The 6,387-nt window shown below is 37.8% G+C and overlaps 1 pseudogene; it reads left to right on the forward strand.

Annotated features, from left to right (window-relative positions):
* Positions 1–5,009: 5,009 nt before the first annotated feature.
* On the forward strand, positions 5,010–6,174 carry LOC128566467 (putative elongation factor 1-alpha-like 3; annotated as a pseudogene).
* Positions 6,175–6,387: the final 213 nt, after the last annotated feature.

The following is a 6,387-nucleotide window of genomic DNA, read 5'->3' on the forward strand; positions in this document are numbered from 1 at the left end:
TGGGACTACCACTGATGGGGCCGGTTATTTTTCCCACCCAAACGGATGGTTCACTTAAGACTTAATCAGTTTCAGGATTATGTGACACCACGGCCTATTAATAAATGGACGTGTGATGTTACAGTTTAAAGTTAAAGACTATGATGATGAACGTAAAGTTTTTTAATGAAATTAATTGTCCACGAAGGACTCTGTAAAGACTGATTTGTAAATTCTAATAGACGCCACTTAACAAAGGATAATCTAGTAGAAATTGAGATTTATTCACTCGTTATCAATAAAAATTAAATCAAGTAGACTGTCCACCTGGGACTAAATGCTTTTAATATGCTGCTTTGTTTTAAATAGACAAATATTCTCAACATGTATTACATGAGCTTTTCAAAAACTATCTCTTTTAAGGGAACTTTATTTCACAATAAAGTGTTCTGTTTTCAGTACACTAAAATATCTTCATCAGATTTTATGTTAAACAGTACTGTTTTACACTGACATAGTTGACATTACTATTATCACAACAGAAATGTTCTCTGTTACCAAATTGTAATAATTAAGTGAAAACATACATCATTCCTTTTCTGCTGCCATGTCTTATTGCAATAGCTCATTGTGATTATATTTAGAGGGTTGAGTAGAGGTTCTTTCAAATAAGATCTGTCTTAAATGATAGATTGGGTTAACACATGCTAGTCAATTGAACCTACACTGATACTGATTCCCCAACATGATTGCTGTGTTATAATTTACAACAGTAATAATCACAGTATTTATTCAGAAAAAGTTTGTCATAATTTCAATTAAAATTGTACATAAAAGCACTTTTAAAAATAAATATATGCGTGTTCATAACAGCCCTAGTCATAATTTCCAACAACTCAAAATATCTGTCAATTGATGAATGCATAAACAAAATGTGGTATATCCATACAGTGGAATATCATTCAGTCATGAAGAGAAAGTTCTTTTTTCTTTTTAGAATGAGATCTGGCTATGCTGCCAAGGCTTGTCTGCAGCTGGTGGCCTAAAGCCATCTTCCCCCACCCCCTGTGTACCTAGGATTTCAGGCCCAGGCCACTATACCCAGCTAGGAATGAGGTTCTAATACATGCTACAACATTGAAAAACCTTGAAGATACTATGTTAAGTGAATTAAACCAGATATAAAAGACGACATAACATGATTCCATCTATGTAAAATGTCCAGAATAGGCATATCTATAGAGATCGAAAGTAGATTAGCTGTTACCCATAGCTGGGATTGTGGGACATAGGGAATGATTGCTAAAAGTTATGGAGTTTTTTAACATAGTTATGAAAACGTTCCAAATTGGTTGAAGGTTATACAACTCTGAATGTACTAAAACTCTTTGAAATATGCACCTAAATGGATGAATTGTATATGTGTGAATTATATCTCAATAAATCTATAACTAAAAGTGTGTTGTGTACATATGTGCAGTTTCTGTAACAATAGCAAAAGCATACTAAACATTGCTGAGAAGCAACATGAAGCCTCTCCATGTTGAGCAGAAGGTTTGTACAGGCAGTCCCTGGGTTACAAATAAGATAGTTTCTGTAGGTTTGTTCTTAAATACATATGTAAATCTGAGCAGGTACACTCACCTATTACCTATAATAGTCTCTGTTCATAGGTTCCAGTTAAACATCAATCTGATGTTTATAACTCGGGGGCTTACTGTAATGGCCTCCATTTGTAAATGTGAGCTGTACATAAGTCCAATGTTTGCAACTCAGAGACTGCCTATATTTTAAATACTTGTTTGGCCACTGAAAACGTCACAAAATTCCCTTCTCTCTCAGCTTCAGTTTCCTCATTTGCAAAGTTAAGTAAACACAGAGTTATTGTTAAGAGCCACATGGCTTATGTGAAAGTGATATGAAAATGTTAAATATAATTGCATTCTGAAAACTAAGAGGTCATTATTAACTTTGATGTAATATAAAAGTATTTCTGAGCACAGCTTAGGAACTAGACTGTCTCAGTACAAATTCTGACATTACCTACAACTAGCTAGATCAGCGGTTCTCAACCTGTGGGTCGCAACCCCTTTTTAACAATAAAAATACATTGCGGCATTAGGAAGGTTGAGAACCACTGAGCTAGGTGATTGCAGGCAAATGTTAACTTTTTATTTCTTTTTCTCTAAATTTTTTTTTTTTTTTTTTTGAGACAGTCTCACTTTGTGGCCCTTGGTAGAGTGCTATGGCCTCACAGCTCACACCAACCTCAAACTCATGGGCTCAATCAATTCCCTCGCCTCAGCCTCCTGAGTAGCTGAGACTACAGGCGCCCGCCATAATGGCCGGCTATTTTTAGAGACAAGGTCTTGCTCTGGCTCAGGCTAGTCTCAAAACTTGTGAACTCAGGCAATCCACCTGCCTCAGCTTCCCAGAGTGCTCCAGGTGTGAGCCACCATGCCCAGCCCAAGATGTTAACTTTTTAAACCTCAGATTCATCATGTGTAAAATGTAGATAATAATTCCTTTGTCATAGAGTTTTGGGGGAGATTAAAATCAGCACGCACATATAAAACTTGGACCTCATTTGATAGACCTCAATAAATGTTAGTAAGTTATATTATTCATAACTGAATCAATTGAATATTAGAAAAGGTTTTAATAATATTTGTGAAGACCTTATTGATTTCTCTACCACCAATACTGTGCTAATGCATAACCCAACTAATAACAATGAGAATTGCAATAAACACATTAAATCAAGTAGTCTTGGAAGAAATGTACTTCAAATCAAAGGGAAGTTTTACTGAAGAAGACAGACAAATGGCCAGAAAACACATGAAAAAATGTTCATTGTCCCTAATCATCAGATAAATGCAAATTAAAAAACCACCTTGGGATATCACCTAACCTCAGTAAGAATAGCCCACATCACAGAGTCCCAAAGCTGCAGAAGTTGGTGAGGGTGTGAAGAAAAAGGAACGCTTTTACACTGTTGTTAGGATTGCAAAGTAATAAAGCCTCTTTGGAGAGAAGTATAGAAAATCCTCAAAGGACTAAAAGTAGACCTTTCATTTGATCCCACAAATCCCATTACTAGGTATCTACCTAGAAGATAGCATAAGGACATATGCACTAGAATGTTTGTCACAGCTCAATTCACAATTGCCAAGATGTAGAATCAACCCAAGTGCCCACCAACACATGAATGTATTAATAAGCTGTGATAAATGTATGCCATGGAATCCTATTCAGCCATAAAAAACATGGAGACTTTACATCTTTTATATTAACCTAGAAGAAGTTAAAAAAACATTCTACTTAGTAAAGTATCACAAGAATGGAAAAGCAAGTATCCAATGTATCGATAATAATATTAGTTTCAATACTAATATGAAGCTAGTAGATGAACAAATACACAACAACACAAGAGAAAAACACAATTGAACTTAAGTGGGGAGGAGAGGGAGGCGGGAAGGAGGGAGGGGGAATCAGTGTGCTATCACCTAACAGGCACAATGTAAGGCTATAAGGCACACCTCCTGGGTGAAGGGCACATCTACAACTTGGACTCTACCTAACAAATACAAACAATGTAACCTAATTGTCTGTTCCCCCATATTAATCTGGAAAAAAAAATGTGGAGTTTTATTTGTTAATTTTTTGAAAGGAATTCAGTATAATCTGTCTCATTTTCCCAGTATGGATACCAGGAGACCAAAAGAAAGAATGGTTTGGGGCTGACAACTGGAACACTATTATAGAGTAGCATTTTTTTTTTTTTTGTAGAGACAGAGTCTCACCGTACCACCCTCAGGTAGAGTGCCGTGGCGTCACACGGCTCACAGCAACCTCTAACTCTTGGGCTTACGCGATTCTCCTGCCTCAGCCTCCCAAGCAGCTGGGACTACAGGCACCCGCCACAACGCCCGGCTATTTTTCTGTTGCAGTTTGGCCGGGGCTGGGTCCGAACCCACCACTCTCGGCATATGGGGCCGGCGCCCCACTCACTGAGCCACAGGCACCGCCCCATAGAGTAGCATTTTAACTTTTACAATTGAAAAGAGAAAAAAGCAGTATTTCAATAATTGAAACACTGAGGAAAATTTTCTATTACAGAAGCAACAAAAACCAAAATGTGAGCCACACGGCTGATTACTATTTAAAAATAGTACCCCTGAGTAGGGTACCACTCATAGGATTAAAGAATAATAACTTTAAATAAAAAATTATTAGTTTTATCATGTTTAACATTTATTAATTTGTTCAAATAAATGATGGTATTGTAGTAATCAAAAATCGTAATTTTGTTTAACCACTGTAAAGATAGACTAAAGTTCTGACAAAGTATGAGTCAGCTGTACAATTTTATTTAACAAACTACTTGTATAGTACTTACTGGGTGGCAGGAATTGTTCTGTGTTCATTGTGAATAATAACTCATTATCCTCTAACTCTATGAAATACTTAATATTATCATCTCATTTTTACAAATTAGGGAACAGAGCAAGAAAAGTTTTAAAAACTTCGTGACATAGCTAGCAAGTAGTAAGGCCCTAAGATTCTTTCTTGACTCCAGGATCTATGCTCTTAACTACCATATCATGCTGCCTGTCTAGATGATTTTCTCTCCTCATGCTTAAAATTTAACTTTTAAATATATAATTTTTGATAATTTAAGGCACAACAATAAATAATACATTCTAGAACAGTCACTTATAAATTTTCTTTTTTTTTTTTTTTTCGGCCGGGGCTGGGTTTGAACCCACCACCTCCGGCATATGGGACCGGCGCCCTACTCCTTGAGCCACATTACAACCAGTAGTATATACATTGTGCATCATGACCCAAACACAACATTCATACAGGAATTATTTCCCTCACTGCCTTTGAATATTCTCTATTCTATTCTTTTTAAATCTAGTCTGTACTGTTCCCTTCCTTCTTTAAAAAAAAAAAAAATAGTGTTTTTTTGCAATGGGTTTGCCACTACAATACAGGCATTCTGAAAACTGCCCAAATAATCCAAAATGTGAAAGGAAAAGACTCATATCAACATCGTTGTCATTGGACACGAAGATTCAGGCAAGTCCTCCACTACTGGCCATCTGATCTACAAATGTGGTGGCATTGACGAGAGAACGATCAAAAATTTTGAGGAAGCTGGGTGCCTATAGCATAGTGGTTACGGCACCATCCACATACACTGACACTGGCAGGTTCAAACCTAGCCCAGGCCAGCTAAACAACAATGATAACTGCAACAAAAAATAGCCAGGCATTATGGCAGGCACCTGTAATCCCAGCTACTTGGGAGGTTGAGGCAAGAGAATCACTTAAGCCCAGGAGTTGGAGGTTGCTGTGAGTTGTGATGCCGTGGTACTCCACTGAGGGCGACAAGTGAGACTCTGTCTTAAAAAAAAAAAAAAGAAAGAAAGAAAAGAAAAAATTTTGAGAAGGAGGCTGCTGAGGTGGGAAAAGACTCCTTCAAGTATGCCTGTGTCTTGGATAAACTCAAGGCTGAGCATGAGCGTGATATCACCATTGATGTCTCCCTGTGGAAATTTGAGACCAGCAAATATTACGTGACTATCATTGATGCCCCAGGACACAGAGACTTTCTCAAAAACATGATTACAGGTACATCTCAGGCTGACTGTGCTGTCCTGATTGTTACTGCTGGTGTTGGTGAATTTGAAGTTGGTATCTCAAAGAATGGGCATGCCCTCTAGGTTACACACTGGGTGTGAAACAACTAATTGTTGGTGTTAACAAGATGGACTCCACCGAGCTGCCCTACAGCCAGAAGAGATGTGAGGAAATCATTAAAGAAGTCAGCATTTACATTAAGAAAATTGGCTACAACCCTGGCACAGTAGCATTAATGCCAATTTCTGATTGGAATGGTGATAACACATTGGAGCCAAGTGCTAACATACCTTGGTTCAAGGGATGGAAAGTCATCAGGAAAGATGGCAATGCCAGTGGAATCATGTTGCTTGAAGCTCTGGATTGCATCCTGCCACCAACTTGTCCAACTGGCAAGCCCTTACATCTGCCTCTGCAGATTGTCTACAAAATTGGTGATATTGGTACTGTCCCTGTGAAGTGAAGACTGGTGTTCTCAAACTTGACATGGTGGTCATCTTTGATCCAGTTAATGTTATAACAATCAGTGGTGGAAGAATGGTCTGAGAACTGTTTGTTTAAATTGGCCATTTAAGGGCAACATCTGTGGCTCAAAAGGGTAGGGCACCGGCTCCATATACAGGAGGTGGCAGGTTCAAACCCAGCCCTGGCCAAAAACTGTAAATTGGCCATTTAAGTTTAATAGTAAAAAACTGGTTAATGATAACAATGCATTGTAAAACCTTCAGAAGGAAAGGAGAATGTTTTGTGGACCATTCG

The sequence above is a fragment of the Nycticebus coucang genome, chromosome 15 (genome assembly GCF_027406575.1).
Source record: "Nycticebus coucang isolate mNycCou1 chromosome 15, mNycCou1.pri, whole genome shotgun sequence".
Lineage (NCBI taxonomy): Eukaryota > Metazoa > Chordata > Mammalia > Primates > Lorisidae > Nycticebus > Nycticebus coucang.